Below are 17,274 nucleotides of genomic sequence, written 5' to 3'. Positions count from 1 at the left end.
GCCAAAAAACGGGAGCGATCCAAAGCCAGCATCTTCCACACTGAGCCCATCTGTTGGTAGCCCTGTTAGATGTTATGTATATAATTCCATTCCTATCTTTTGCTTTTTTTCCTTCTTCTTTTTCACCCCAGAAAGCTTTTAGCTACATTTTAGCACACAAAAGCTGCAGCCCCTGCCTTTGTAGTCTGAGCTTCTTTTTAAGAAGCTAAGGGGGGAAAAATCAATAATGTATTTGGACTCTCAATCTTCCAGGCCATGGTAGAAGGTGTTTTTGGAGGGGGGCATTTTTTGTCATTCATAAGCTTTGCTGACAAATCCCTGACATCATTTGTGGGTCGTATCGATAACTTCTTCCTCCGCTGTAGAGGACAAATAGAAATCATTTGTCTGGCTGTGCAAGAGGTGAGGCCTGTGGAGACAAAGGCCCTGCTGCCAACCGCCCATGACATTGGCAGTTCATGGTATTACCACAGTGTTCAAGGTCAAAGGTTACTAGAGCGCAGACGGGTCATCCTAGTTCTATCCCTGACTACTGGATTGAAGAAAGCTTGATGGACACCACCTGCATGCTGCTCTATAATGCCAGTGGCTCTGCTTCTTATTGCAGCTACATTGAAAAACAGACATGCTGAATTTACCTGACTCAGATTGGAACATCATTTATTGAATAAAAAACATCATGTTAGCTGAACAGAAGCTGTTGGCCTTCAGTTTACTTACTTTTGGCAATAGTTGTGTTGATTTGTACGCTCATAAATTACAGTGATTGATTTTTTTTTTTACAGTGCATTTTCCCTATTTTAGTAAAATCTGATCGGTGCTATAAATGATTTAGCAAAATATCTCAGTAATGAAGAAAACAATGTTTCTAAACCATCCTGGAACCCCCCAAAATAATCATGCATAAGGTAAGGTAACACTATATTAATCCCAGATAAAAAATTAGTGAGTTCCAGAATCTTAAATACAGACCAACATAAATACACAAAGTACACAGCCAATATCCGTTCTTGGTCTGTATAAATAATTCAGCCCCACTGTTTAGATCAGATGAGCTGCTGATTAATACGTTCAGTAAAATCCCTTTATTTTCTAGTATAAGTTTCTATAATGAAACATTCTGGACTAATTGATTTAGTTTAGTAGAGACTTTTCTTAAAATGACTGTTTTATAGTGTGTTTAATATCTTATAATCCAGTATGACTCTCCTCCCTTACCGTTTCGCTCCCAGCTTCTTTAAAACAGAGCATTTCCGTGATAATTTTATATAGCTACAGATATTATGGACTGTTTTTATGTCCCACTATGAAATAGCTCCACACTGCAGACTCTAAACTCTTTGGTGCGCTAAACACAGTGGTTAAAACAAAGCCTCAGAACTGGATTGGGATTAAAATAGCCAATACCTGATCCATTAAAATATACCTGGATTGGTCCGGAGTATCCCTTGTATTTAGTATAGAATACAGTAAAGTACTGTTTGTAAGAGAGCATGACCCATGCAAATAAAGCAGGGATTATGGTAATAAGTAATAAGTAAGTGTCCAGTGCAGATGATTGTACAGATAATAATGCATAGATGAATAAATAAATCAGAGCCCAGAATTGTACAGTCTAAGACTATAAGTACATAGCCTTGAACCTGTATCACAATAGTTTATTATTGTCCTATTTCCTATTTACGACTTTTCTTAGTTGTAGTTTTCTCATTTGTTCCTGTCATGCTTTACTGTCATACCATCTCTCTTTTATTAAAACATTGTGTACAGAGATACTTACATTTTAGATTTAGATCAGATATTAGAGATCAGGAATGTAAACAGGTCTTTTATTTTGTACTATGCGCTGATTTTAATCCACTTAATATATTCCTGTCATGCATGCTCTCTTGACACACAAGGCACCAAAACATGGCCTAAAATATGCCCTGGCACAGCTCCTTATTCATGGCTTGAGAAAGCCTCAGTCTGCAGCTTAGAGAGTTTTGATGGGGAGACTGAGGGGGCAGGGTTGGCTTGTTCTTTTGTTTGTGTATGTTTGTAGGTGTGTGTGCAAATGTGCACTTCCCTGTACATTATTACAGTTGTGAGGGTGGCCTGTTACGCAACATCTCATAGTGGAAGCATTGGGGAGTCTAACATTTAAGCAGGCAAATGGTTCTTTGATATTTCATGGCATGTAAACACACAACCATTGCCTTTGCTAAAGAACCCTTGAAGAACTCATATCATATCTCATATCTTATTATAAGAGCATAGTGGATGGGGTAGTAATGTTTATTTTCAGTTACAGCAAGTATGTAATGCAATGCAGTAATGCAAGTATGGTAGTTTAATAGTTGGGTACAGGATAGTCAGAATATCAACAATTAACTATCAGACAGGCAGATGCTAATTCCATTAGTTTTAATGTCAGGCTGGACTGTTTCAGCCCTGCTGGTGTGGAGCTTGTTGCTGTTTTTAGAGTGGAGGCTAGACAGTGTTAATTGTGTCCAGTGTCTGGGGCAAAGGTTTATTTTAAAAAATCTATTTGGGGTTGGGTGTAGACGGGATTAATCTCCTTTATCCATAGTGGACTGTAAGGAAAGGTCATGGCTGCCCGGGCTAACTGAACCGTCCTTGGTAATTCATCTGTTTGTTCACCTCACTCCCTCCATCTCCTTTCTCCTCTCCCTGTGTAGCTTTCATGAGCCTGGATTTGAAATTTCTGTGCACAGAAGAGGCATCTCAACAGCCTTGTTGTTCTCTACAGAATGCCATTAACACTGAAGGAGGCTGTCAACTTTCTAAAAGACCCCAGAACCGTTCTTTAAAAGCCTCCCTCCCGCCCTGTTTGTGGGTTTTGTGTTTGGATTCTAAATTCAAGTGCTTACTTTTCTGCCATTGCTTCCCATTTTTGGCGCTAGCATCCCATTTTAATACGGCAGAGGGACGTAAGGGGGATATTAAACTTCCCGCAAGCAGCCGTTGAGCCACTACCTGCCAGTCTTGTGTAAAGCCCAAAAACGTACCTGTTGGCAGCTGCTGGTGCCTGCGTGATAACACATACACTAGCATCTCATTAACTCTGAGCGCTGGCAGGGGTGGAGCTGGAGAAACGTCTTCCGCTTCCCTCCAGTTCACAAAGAACACCGTGAAAGCAGAAACGGGGCTGAGACAGAGAAGATCCATCAGCAAATCCCTCAAAATGACAGCAAATCTGCCACTTAATTGATGTCATTAAGTGAGGCAGGTCTAATTCCACCTGTTTTGGATTTGCTACTTATTCATAATTTGCCTCTCAGTTAAACATACACCCACCCCACACACATGGCTGTGCACTTCCTTTTCATCTTGGTATTACATTCTTGAAATCCAATATGCTGTTCACTATTAGAAGTAATTATTCCATATAGAGTTCAGAGGGCTTATATATGTCTCACTTCATATATGATATCTCGAAAGTTTTAATCCTAAATCCTGAATTTTAACCTATACACAGCACTGTGTAGTGCCATATTTTACAAAGCTAAAGATGTAAAGAAGATTTGAAGAAAACGCGACTATGATGACACTGTGTCCAGTGATGACACACCTTGACATTTACATAGTTGCGTGCTACGTCTGAGATGACAAAAGTGCAAAACAGCTACAGCTACTTAAAAATCCATAAAAATTGAGATGCCTCCAATAGGAACACTGGCAAAAATGGACTGCATCACCAAAGTGTGTACAATATACAAGCGCCTTGATTGTGATTGTTAAATTAGTACAATTATTGTTGATTTTTGCACACAAAAGAGACACATTTGAGACAATTCTGACGATTCTATGACGTCCAACTTTCCCCGCATGTCTAATATGGAGGAACGAAGAACGTTCACGTTAAAGAACCTTGTTGCAAGCTAAGCTAAAGCAATATCTAAATATCGACTTTACCACAGGTTGCTGTACCTTAGAGAAAAGCAAAGGGGAGTTGAAGACTTTCAGTATGGCTAATCACTAAATTATTGATTATAGCTGCTTTAGCTAGCTGGACATCTGCATGCCTCTGCTCTTAACAAATAACTGCTGATGCGTACTTGTTCTTGCTCAGGAGAGGAAGCATTGTTATAAAATAAGGTGCACATAATACACAAACGGCAGACGATTTGCACTCCCCGTGCAGCTTACACTACTCCCCGGCCTTGGTAATAATTTCAGACAGTATGATGGTATGAAAAAAGTGGATGCCGCCCAACCCTAGGCTACACGATAATCCAAACAAAAGCTAATCTGCTCTTCCCTAGTCAGAAATATAAATGACAAAAGATGGCACCAACCCCTGCATGTGCAGCTATTGTACTCGCTTAAATTCCCAGGCAGTACCTCACAGGACAGAAAACACAAAACTTGTGTAGGTATCTTTAAAAACAGGCGACAGTATTCAAAATGGAGCATTCAGCCTCAGTCCCCTCTCTCTGTGTGCCATCTGAGTTAGAGCATTAAAAATCTTTAACCCCACCCACAATACATTCTTTAACCTCTGATTGGTCTGATGCTTCTGATCTGATAAGGGGATGGTGGACAGGTAGTTCTAAAGTTAAGATCTTTAACTAGTTCTGGAAAGTTACCCTTTCTGAGCTATGAACTTTTGTCACAACAGCAGGCTTTTCCCTTTATCTCTTAGTGTATGTTAGCTTATGTGTTGAATAGTGTAGAACACAGACTGGACCTTCGTGTGTAAACAGTCCATTCAGAAGCTGGAGTATTTCATTTGGAGTGCCAAAAGCTTCTGCATGTAATCTCAGCTGCTGTCAAATAGCTGCTGGGAGTGAAAGAGAAGTGTTAAAAGTTGCTGACTGTTGGGAAAGCGGACGATCAAAAGAACAAGCGGACCGGGGTGAGACAGCCTGGCACGTGGAGGAAAGTTGTGAGTGGCAAGGACAGATGCAAGGTCAGGGATCTCCTGTCGATGAGGAGGAAAAAGTGCATGGAGGATACAAGCCTATTTCTCCACACCATTGTTGTGCCTATCCTCCTGTGCATCCAACTTCATTTCCACTTCAATTTTTATCAACCTTCTGCTCGCCTCTCAAGGAGATAGGATACAAGCTCTGACACGAATTAGCCCTCAGATTGACTGATACTGCAGCGCCCAAGGGACACTGGGTAAAAAAGCTCTTGCCTTTTTCCCCCCTTGTTCCCCCCTTTTTTTCTTTCTTACCCTTTTCCTTCTCCTCCTCCTCCGCCTCAACCTCGTCTTGTTTTTCCCTGGTGCCTCCTTGTCAGTCACCTGTCTGGGCGACATCACCCTCCCCTTCAGAGTTGACAGACAGGCGCCGCCGGGTTCTGACGGAGTAATTTGCTCTGAATTTACAAAAACGCTCGGCATCAAAGATGGCAGCTGGGTTGTGTGGAAGTGATTGCATTAAGAGCGCAGTTGAGAGGTCTATTTCCACTCATCAGCACCGCTGACAGACACACTACAGGTATTTTTCCTCAAGTTTTGGAGACTCGTCTTCAGGGGACACATAGAGGCACCTCTGCAGTCGTGGCTTTGCCTTCAGCCTTGGTCCCTGAGCCGAGTGGAGATGGCACAGGCTCTACTCCAGACGCTGCAGGCCTTGCTTTTACTCTCCAGGTCAGCGCCTGTACAGATGCCCCTGTGGAGTTGGCTGATACCAGGCCCGGAACCGAAACTTTCATCTCCTCTCGCAAGGAGTTTACATCAACCTGTCTTGAATTTCCATGAAGGAACGTAGCACACGTCTGCTCTCTTGGTGATACAGATCCATTTCAGGATCTACATTTCATGTAAAAGTGCTGTTCTGAGATCAGGTGCATCTTCTTGCTTTGAAGGCATGGCTTGTGCAGTATAGCTCTGATGGTTCTTGTTGGATCTTCTTGCTTTGAGATGCCAGTAGCTTGTGTTGCAACACTGATGAGTATCAGTTGGAGGTGTGTGAGAGCCCTTTGGGCTCAGATACAGCAGAGCAGAGTGCTGATCCAGCCTAGGAGCTACAGGGGAAAGAGAGGGGTCCGCAATCGGGTATTGATGGAGGAGTGAGGGCTCATCTTTCGCTGTCCCTCGTCGGGGCGATTCCTCACCGATATTATTGATTCCTAGCAGAGACCTCATCTATTACAGGCTGACTACAGCCAGATGAACCTAGCTTTATTGCTGAGCAGAGGCATTCCTCTCTCGTAATGCTACTCTACTGCACAGGTCAATTTTAGGATCTCTGCATATTTAAAAGCTGCTCTGTGTCTGGCTCAGCACCATTATGTAATACTGATTCCTCTTGTTGTTTTAAATAAATGTTGGACTGTTCTCCTGAGAGCCCTCATTTGGATTTATATTGACCACTGTGATTAAGATCTGTTTTTTTTTTTGGTTACAAAAAGAGTCTAAAAGGTTCTGTATTAAAGGCAGTTCTTTCTGTATAGTATCAAAAAGGGTTCCACTATTGTTACGAGCCATTTCCTTACAAACAGATTACACACACTTTAACTTCAGAAGTATTGTAGTGTTCCTCAGCTTATTCTTGTAGGAACTAGTCCTATGTTAGAGACTAAGAATGTTGTACTTTTTAGTCCACTCTGGGCCAGACAGTAGCAGAATATTGTGTTTTTAAGCTACAGAAAAAATAACTGGTTGCTAGATGTGATGGGATGAGAATCTGCTTAAATGAGGTGTAAAAGATATAAGAAAAAATGTTGGAATATAGGAATATTAACCTTTAAATGCATGGGTGTTTGGCCAACAGTTCGGGTCATATCTAGTCATTATTCATTATTCATTACTCACAGAGATGTATAGTAAGGAAGTAAAACTACTTCACAACTGTACTTAAGTATTAAAATGCTGTATCTGTATCTACTGGAGTATTATGTTTTCTCATACTTCCACTTTTACTTCACTACATATTTTGGATGAGTTTAATACTTTTACTTCTTTACAATTTTGATGTGCTGCATCGTTACTCATTACAATTATAAAAATGGTACAAATCATTTCAAACCCACATTATCACCGCCCGAGCGCTACATGGCGCTGTCACCAGGTTTGATGAAGCCACCTCAACTTTGAGCAGAACAAGCGGTCAAGTCGCGAGCGTGCATGTGGTCGTTCTTCTTTTCACTCTGCTGCTGCAGTGAGGACACTAACACTAACATTTATTTTCAGATGGAAGAACCACCAGAAGAAACCAGAAGGCCTAATGGCCTGAGATCTTTCATGCAGCGCTGCACCAATAAGAGTCCTTGGGCAAGACTCCTAACACTACATTGGCCCACCTCTGTAATACAAATAACCTTGTAAGTCGCTCTGGATAAGAGCGTCAGCTAAATGCCATAAATGTAAATGACAGTCCTTAAGTCTAAGCATTTGACATAATAATAAACAATGATATTCAGACGTTTGACTTCATAGCACAATAATCGCAAGTTCAAAAACTGTTGAATACTTTAGTACTTTTTTACTGAAGTATGGAGCTTAAAGAACACATGTCTGATTACTCAATATTTATATTTAACACAAATTTGCATGATTCTGTGAAAGTCATCAAATCTTTTCTTATTAATAGCAAAATAATTAAATAAACTAACAGTACTGTGTAAAAATCATCAAAGCAGCCAATACATAAGAGTTTTTTCAGCATCGAAAGAAAAGTACATAGCATACATTCAACAGAAAATAATAGAGTGACACTTCAGCTCAGACAGCATAATTTCTGACGACATTCCAGAGCAAACTGCTGGGACAGCAGAGCCGGGTCAGAAGGGAACCTCTACTGCACAATTATCCTTCAAGCGTACCAACGAAGGCCGAGGATTTTTGTTTTAACCACGGTGTTCAGAGTGCTATCCGGTTGCCTCAAGGCACCATTAACTGACATTATTCCCAGCTGGCAGCAGTGTGGCCATTCTCAGAAGGTAAATAAAAGAGTTGAGAGTCTGCAGTGTGACACTATTTTACAGTGGAGCATGTAAACAGACCATAATATCTGAAGCTATATAAAATAAGTATTTTCCCGGTGGGAGAACAGCACATTGAGAGCCGAAGGGAAGCTAATACTAATGCTAACACACATGCTATAGAAACCCAAATCACAGCATTCACCCATTATAAACTAGTTATTTCACACCAGTAGACCAACAACAACAGATATCAGTCCAGAGTGTGTTCCACTACACACACACACACACAGGAAGTGAGTTGACTGCAGTGTTTTAAAGGAGCTATTACTCATCTTATCTAAACTCTCTGACTGTATTATTTATGTAAACACAAAGATCGGATCGGTTTCAACTGATACACAGCATTAAGAGACTCGATGGCAAAGTAACCTGATCGGGACATCCCTAGTATTCAGTGTCTCTTTATACCTTTATTACTTCTGTTCTTTCCAGACAGTCCTGTTCATTCTTTTCAGAAATCTGCAGGTAGATTTTTTTTCACACTTCAGAACTTGGAGAATTTTCTGCTTCTAATGATCAAAGTCCTACCAAACACATTCAGTGATGTTCAGGTCTGGCTCCACACTGTTGTTCTGAGAACAGCAGCAGCTTCTTTATTTGATTTCTTCTTTGTTGCCTTTTTCTTTTTCTCAGTAAGAGCTTCTTGATCAGCTCCACATCCTTTCAGGACCACAGCATTGAGTCGTCTTCTCACTGTGAAAGGATGGACAGAAACACCTGGGGATTTTTTTTAGATTTGAAGAAAGACTGGAGCTTAATTTTTCCTTTTTTCTAATAAAAAGTAAAGGTTTTTATGTGATGGGGCAGTTTTGGTGGTCTACCAGGTTCAGACACTGTTGTTAGGGCTCTCATTTTCTCTATATCTTTGAATCACTTTTGAACTCCATAAATAGAACCTGTTTTTTCCTGTGTGTTTTTGTTATCTTTTTATTTCAATAGTACTGTAAATTTGGTTGTATTTGGAAATTTCGCTTGTCTCTTTAATGTCACAAATAGACAGTGTTGGTGGCAAGGAGGGGTGAAATCTCACTAATCCAAAGCATGCCTTTAAGGGTTAAACTAATAATCTGGGTTAGTGTTTGTCATGCAGTCCAAATATCCTTTTTTTATCCTTGTTCTGCGTTTTTAAGAAGTCATTTCCAGCTTTTACTCCATTAAAATACAGTTGATAGGGTTTCTGAGCCTGATAGGACTGATTCCAAAGGCCTGAGAAGATTTGGACCATACTCCAAATAAAGAAACACTTCTCTGGGAGTGTGCAATTCCACCAGTTTCAGCAGTTTTTATCCAATATTGAAGAGTCCAATATCTGAATCTGAATTTCCTGAAGGGAGCATGTTGCTGGTAACCAATTCAAAATCTGGTTCTGCAGTGACTGAAGGGCTCAGACTGTGCTCTGTGGCTGGCTGGTGTTTGTAATGGTGGAGATGTGGAGAAATCCTCTCCTTGACTCCAGACCCTGGCTCTCCCTGACCCCCCTCTTAAGAGTCTGCCCAACCAGCGCACACAGTCAGGTGTATTTCCCCAGGGACGCTGTCAGAATCCATCCTGTACACGCAGCCATTTTCCACTTCACATCCCAAGAGCCCCCCCACTCTGCCCCCCTCGCCCCAACACACACACACACTCTCTCTCTCTCACACACACATACACACACACACACACACACCCTACCCCCTTCTTCTGCTTTTGGTTTGGATTTTGAATGGCTGAAATAGGAGCGTGCCACTCCAGGCTGAATAAGAAGCCCGGCGATTGCAGCGGGGCCACGCGGCTTTGGGACGAGGGTGGATTTGGCCTTCATGAGGTTAATTTTCTCCCCATTTTTTCCTTGTGCTCTTGCCCGGCTAAAGGAAAGAATGACTCCAGCTTAACGATAAAATAATGAATGTCATTTTTGAGGCAGAAGTGGAGGTGGGGGTTTGGGAGGAAGGGGGGGGGGTGCGAGTGCATTACTGTGCAGCTGAATGTGCCCCGTGCCAAGGAGTAAATTTGAGTGAAGCCGTGCGATGTGACATCATTTACTCAGAAATCCCTAATTTGTCAGCATTAATATTTCAGCCGCAGCATTGCCTGTCACTGAGTGCCAGAGATGACTGATCAATCTATAAAACGGCCCAGGCTAATTTATTGAATATTTATGTGCAATGTCATGTGCGGGGCGCGAGCGGAATTTATTTCGCTCACTTGCCTCTCTGGTTGAGAACTTTTCTAACTAACTGACTTTTTTGTGGGGAGGAATAAGGAGATAGATGCATAATGATAATGGGGTTCGCTGCAGCTGGGGATGGAGATAGGGACTGGGATGGGGATGGGGATGGGGCCAGCTTGCTTCCTCAGTATGGAGCGGGCGTTTGGCAAACTGCTCACACGCATAGTCACACGTCTCCTGCACTGTCACTATTCCAGTCAATGAATTACAGTGATGTGCCAGTGTGCGATTCGGCTGCGATGATTCACCGTCTTGTATGGGGTGTTCCAAGCGGGTGCAGTCCATTATAGTCCTCCACTTCTCCATAATTCCACTTTCATTGTCTGCGCTGTGCAGCGCTCCTGAGCGGCGTCCTCTTAGAGGATAATGCATCTGTGTTGGTACATTGTGGGGGTTATTTACAGCTGCGTCTTGAGAAATGTGTTTGTTTGCAGGTTTAGCATGCAGCGGTCTGAATTACGGAGTGACACTTCAGCTCAGACAGCATAATTTCTGACGGCGTTCCAGAGCAAACTGCTGGGACAGCAGAGCCGGGCCAGAAGGGAACCACTACTGCATTTGTCCTTCAAGCTTACCAACGAAGGCCGAGGATTGAGAGGGCACGTTAGTGACGACTGCAGTATTTGCAGGACCTGCGCAGAAGCTGTGGGTGGATCGGAGCATGGCTAAGAGCCTAGCTAAAGCTAAAGTTCCTTAGGTTCCGTCTGGCGACACTTTCCAATGGTCGAGCGCCGAGCGTGTCTACTCGACTAGAAGCCGTACAGTACAGTGAACAAATCTATTCCTACTCCACACCTTGTATTAGCCCCTCCAATACCCTCATTATACCGTCACTAATTACAAATTCTCAAGTCAGTGCCAAGCATTAAAATAAGACAGTGCAGCGAGCATATGGCATAATATCCTATTAATGAACACTCTAAATTCAAACTCAGGTCAGCTGCTCGTTTCGTGTACGTGTCACCGATCCAAAGGGGGGGGAGAAAAAAAGTGACCTTCTTTTAAAATGCACAGACTGATTTGAAGAGATGGGAGCCTGAGGCGAGCTCATTGTTTTACTTGTTTAATTTTTTCCAGCAATTATTGATATAATATTGTGAGGGTTGAGTGGGAGATGTTTTTTTTCCTCCTTGCTTTAAAGGGACCAGAGGTGGAGATCGCTTCCCGATTTGCATGTTGACTGGTTCAGTCTGTTCAATCTTTTTATTTGTGCTCTTCTATCTCTCTCTGTCTCTCTCTCCGTGTCTCTCTCTCTCTCTCTCTCCAGGGGAAAGCAAGGCTATTTGCATTCGCTGTCACAACAGCGTGAGAAACAAGTTCCTCGTCATTCCGCTCCTCTCCTTGCATGCAGCGTTTTAATGCGGACTGCCAAACGCGAGGGAGATGGATTTCAGTTTCCTGTTTAAGGGAGGGGTCGCAAATAGACATGTTTTAGTGTGCTTTTGTCTCTGCATGATAGATGTGCCCATAGGCCTTTGGTTGGGATCAAGTTTTTCCAAGATAATCTGCAGAGTAACCCTACCCTGTCTGCTATAATGGCTAAGAGAAGGATTTGTCTTTACCTTAAAGAATATAAATATATAAAATAAAATGATGATGATGCAAATGTCTGCTAACCTCAGGTCCAGTACAGAATCACTCTAGTTAGACAATGCACCTTCCTCACTGCCATTAACCCATACATGACATGGAACATGGCACTATAACCTAGGTTCACACACACACACACACTCAGACATATGGGCTAGCCCACTCAGCATATCAGCCAGGTTCAGCCATGGTGAAGGTGATTTATATTGACAGGGATCCATTTCAGCCGGGCTGTGCCCCAGCCCCACCTCTCCCAGGGGTCTCTCAAGGGGACTGCTCTCCTGGGATGGGGTGCGATTGCGCCAACTGCAGGCAGGCTGATTCTGGTAAAATATGTTGAGCTTTACGCATATACATAAGCAAGATTTTTATCATTTTTAGAATGTTATATGCGTTATATAATAATTTTAATTGTCCATTATCCACCATTAAGTCATTGATGTCACCTTATATATCCATATATGCTATTTTGACTTTTTGTCATAATGTGAATCTGGCATCATTTTGTAAATTGAGTCAAGATTTCATGAAGAATGGAGCAATAGAAATACTTGAAAAAGTATTTTACATTGACTTCCATTAAAACACAAGTTTTTTCCTTCTTTGTAAAGTTGTCATTTTGGAGATACAAGGTTTTTGTCAGACAGCAATGAAATGCAGTTTTGGGGATTTTTTTTTATTTGTTTGTCAGGTTTTATTTGTTGTTTTCCATTTGTCTTCCCATTTGGTACTTGCAGTTAACCTACCTTGTTGTAGCAATCTCTAGCAATATCAATGTTTCTGACACTAGGAGGGTAAGGGCTTAACACATGTCTCCTCCGATACATGCAAAGCTGCCTCTTTTCAAACTAGCATCAATGTGGCATTGCCAGGCTTGTGCTCGATGCGCTCAGAGGAAAGCGGAGAAAGTGTCCCCAGCTAATAGACATCTTTGCTGGCGAATGTGGCTTAAGAGTGATGAAGGGAGAGAACCCCGTCAACCCACCGGAGAAAACATGGCCAGTTGTGCTCTTTCAGATGCTGGGCGCTGATGACAAGACGGCAAGGTGACCCCCAGGCCATAGTGGTAGCACATGAAACCGCTGAGCCACCTGGAGCTTTGTTAATTAGTTTTTTATTTATAAATATTTATATTTATATATTTTTGGAGTCTTCATCCAGAATGGTGAAGTGGAGTGCACTGCAGCTCTTACCCTACAATTTGTGTTGATTGATAAGGCTTGTGAGCTTTAGAATAGGTTAGAGTTGCATAAACTACCTCAAATCCATATGAGAGGGTAAGAAGAAGCAAGAGAAATTGAAGATCCTTAAGGATGAGTTTATGGACAAACTAACACACTTAAATAAAGCCTGAAGGAACTCAGTAACTTGGGCAAAGCTTGAAGGAAAACAAGTGTGAATGGAAGGAATGTGCTTGGAATGGAAGGAATGTTTCTTGGAAGATAAATATAAGAATCTTTTAATTTATCAGGGTTATTTGTTTTGGTGTGTGTTTTTGAAGCTCAAGGACGCCGTCCAGATTGAAAGTGTGTACATGAAAGGGGCCATGCGGAAGAGAACTATTCATAGTGTGAGAGATTGGCTGTGTGCATCAACCAAAAACTTACAAGAGCAGTGGTTCCAGTGAAGAACAGCTTGATAAAAAAGGTCATCCATGTCCTGAGGTAAGCTGAATTTATTGTGTTAAGGACTAATAAAAAAAACGACCTCAATCAAAAAAAAAAAAAAAAAAACAGCAGAGCCTATGCAGTATGCAAATGATTCCGTAAAGGACGGGGGGCCAAAGTGAGAGGAGACCACATGGCGCGTTGAGGCTTGGCCCATCACTCTTCATGCCAGGGCCTTTATGCTCCTGCCCTGCTGATAAGAGATGGGACAGGGCACCTGTGGAGGGTCACCTCTGCTGAAGGTGAGGCCAGCTATACTCTGCACTGCCCCCTGCTGTGGTCACACACAAGGTCTGCAGTAATACAGTGACCTACAGCAGCGGCTCAGTCATATGCTTTTAGGCTCTGAAGACCTGGGGTGATCTGCACAAGACAGAAGTGAATACTCAAAATACACTATATGTCCAAATGTTTGTGGACACCCCTTCTAATGAATGTATCCAGCTTCTTTAAGTTGCACCCATTGCTGACAAAGATGAGCAAATCCACACACACACACACACACCTCACACACACACAGTCTAGTCCATGTACAGAAGTACTGCCAATAGAATAGGACTCTCTAGAGCAGATTCAAATGAATCTATTAGCACCATGCCTAATGTCACGTGTGGCTTGAGGGGCTTAAGGCCTACCAGCACTGAGCCGTGGAGCAGTGGAACTGTGTTTTCTGGAATGATGGATGGTGCTCCTCCAATACTTATGGGATGAGATGGGGATTAGGTGGGGTATGATCATGCAACATCCTGACCTTACTAATGCTCTTGTAGTTGAATGTAGTCAAATTCTCACAACAGTGCTCAGAAATCTAGTAGAAAGCTTCCCCTGGACAGTAGAGACAGTTACTCCAATAAAAGCAGGATAAACTATTTTAATACCTTGATTTCTGAAGAAACAATAAATAAGTAGGTGTCCCAATACTTTTGTATATATAGTGTATGCTTCAGAAGTGGTGATGTCTGGTCTTTCAGAGGTTCCTTCTCTCAGCACATACACATGGTATATAGTGCTGTCCTGGACTACAGATTCCTTGTCAAACCAAAATTTTTGCCTAAATGTTGACTAATCATGTCCCCCCTCCCAGCTACCAGGAAAGGACATTTTGTGGACAACAATATCAGAAAACAGTGAGCTACAGGACCTAAAATGAGTCAACTTTAAAGGTTTTATTTTAACTTTTAAAACCGATTTATTTCATTGAAATGTAGGAATGAACAGCATTGCTTTAGAATAAATAAAGGATGCAAATCAAAGGAGTTATGACAACTAAAGTGAAGAAGAAAGATCTTTCTAGATAAAAATGCAAATTAAAGCAGCTTTGTGACATTAACAATGCACCCCTGGCATCTTTAAACTAAAATGCACCCAACAACATTTTCAAACTCATTTTAGGAGAGTAGTGTGGCTGGCAGGCATAAATGTACCCAAAGTGATGCATTTAAAAAGGAAACCACAGTAGTGTGGATGTTGCCTGAGGCTTTCGTACACACCTAGATCAGCTTGCTTATTGAGTCTTATCTCTTCAATTGAAGCTGGTGTTCAGACAACTCTTAAGGACTCATCAGAGATTTTGCACAATGAGCAAACAAGGGACACAAAATAAAGTCTATTAATTACATTAATGTGTTATTTTCATTAGAACTCAGCACATGTGCCACTTTATACTATATGTATCTTGAGTGTACTGTCTGTATTGGTTCATTTATTTTCAGTTTAGCATAAATTCCCACACTTACTTACATTTGTTTTATAACAGGTGTACTCTGGTAAGTTGAGTATCCCATTGCTGGAAACAGCAGAAATATCTGTAGTTACTAGTTACTAGTTTGTCAACTAGCAGAATTGTAGTTGACCAAATAACACTGAAACTGATTAGACAACTTGTTGACTTAGCAGGGACATCTGTAACGAAGTGGATTCCGTAAAGGCCTGTGGTCAGATCTATTAGATATGTAGATATGAAGAGAGTCCTAGTACATACGGAGGCATGTTAGACACAGGCAGATTCAGAAGAAGAAGAATGTTTAAAAAGGGAGAAGATGAAGAAGGAGAAGGAGAGCATGGAGGCAGAGGAGCATATTCAGGAGGACTGTGTTGCATTGCTGGCAAGGCCTTGGCATGCTCACTTGGCACATGGAGCTGCCAAGTTGTAGGATTTACCTCGAAGCCTGAGGGTTTTGACATGAAAAGACTTTATCGGCTAGAGGACCCTGTGGAAGGCTGGGGGGGGGCTTACTCCGTTGTGCCGATGGAGAGGAGAAAATGCAGGATGAATAGGAGAAAATAAGAGAGGAAGACGGCGAGAGGGAAACATGCAAGCGGTCCAGAAACCACAGCCAAGTTGCCAAAACAGAGAGAGGAGAGAATAGGTGGCATGAGAACAATGATGTAAAACCATAGAGTGGAACAGCTGCCTCTGGCACACTCAGTGCCATGGTTATATTCACATAGAAAGACACTGTGCTCACACACCCACAAACACACACACACACACTTGTGGAAAGCTAACATTAAAGCAATAAACTTTGTACTTAGTAAATATGTATCATTATTTTCTTCAGTAGTGTGATGTACCCATGTAGACAGATACTCACTGTAATTCGGACTCATGTGAAGCACTACTGTGCTGTGGTTTAGGTGTGTATATGTGTGTGCGGTGTGTTTGCAGCAGTACGTGTAGATGATTCTCCTCTTTCCATCACTACAGGACTGCAGGTATATGTGTGTGTGTGCTTGGAGAAGTAGAGCTCGTCTGCCGGACCGGCAGCACATGGTCAAGTGGTCAACAAAATGAAAATGGAAAATTGCTGCCACTTGTTCTTGCCATTGAAATATGTGTGTGTGTGAGGGAGGTGGCCAGGTCACAATAGATGGCCTAGTTCTTTCTGTTATTGATATTCTGGTAAATGCTTCAAGAAAATTGCCCACCACAACCACATCCCACCCTCTCCCCCCAACAAAGCTAAATAAATTGTGCAAGTAAGCAAGACCATGTAAATCTGAATGATTTTGCTTTAGAAAGTGGAAAGTATGCAGAATATATAAATACTTCCATTCCAGACCCTTTGTAGAGCATCTATTATCAGCAGTATTGGTTATTAGTCATTACCAATTATTAAAGTATCATTAACACATCAAAAACATGCAGTGAGAAAAATATCTTGAAGACGTTCTGCTAATGCATTATTTGCATTAAGTAGATTTACCTAACCTTAACCCTGGTCTTAATCCCAACCTTAACCTTAACCCTGGCCCTAATCCTAACCTTAACCTCAACCCAAAACCTATCCCTAACCATCATCCTGGCCCTAATCCTAACCTTAACCTTAACCCAAAACCTTTAAAGTGACTCATGTTTCCCTCTCTGACTCTACACACTTAAATATAAAGGTGCTATGACGTTAGGGTCACATTGGGTTCAGGGCATACCCGGAATCAATAGGCACAAGGCAGGAACACACAATGGACAGGGCACAAGTCTTTGCAGGGTACCACACTCATGTCTGTTTTTGGGAGGCAGGAGGAAACCTGCACAGACACAGGGAGAACACACCAAACTCCTCACAGACAGTGACCAGAGCGAGGATCAAACCCACACGCAGTACCTGTACTGCCACTGTGCCGCCTAGCGCACAGTTCTTCACACTTGTGCATCTCTACTACAAACTTGATTCAGTTTAAGGCCAAAAGTGGTTCTTCTATGCCATCAAAGAACCATTTGTAGCACCTTTTTAGTTAAGGGTGTAGTCACTGATATTGTTAAGTCACTGTCAAGCAAAAACCTTGTATCTCCAAAAAGATTTTATTCCAAATCATTTTGGAATATTGCTGTTAGTCCACTATTTATTATTGGTCCAAATGTTG

This window comes from Salminus brasiliensis, chromosome 11 (assembly GCF_030463535.1).
Source record: "Salminus brasiliensis chromosome 11, fSalBra1.hap2, whole genome shotgun sequence".
NCBI lineage: Eukaryota > Metazoa > Chordata > Actinopteri > Characiformes > Bryconidae > Salminus > Salminus brasiliensis.
Note: the sequence above shows the minus strand (reverse complement) of the source record.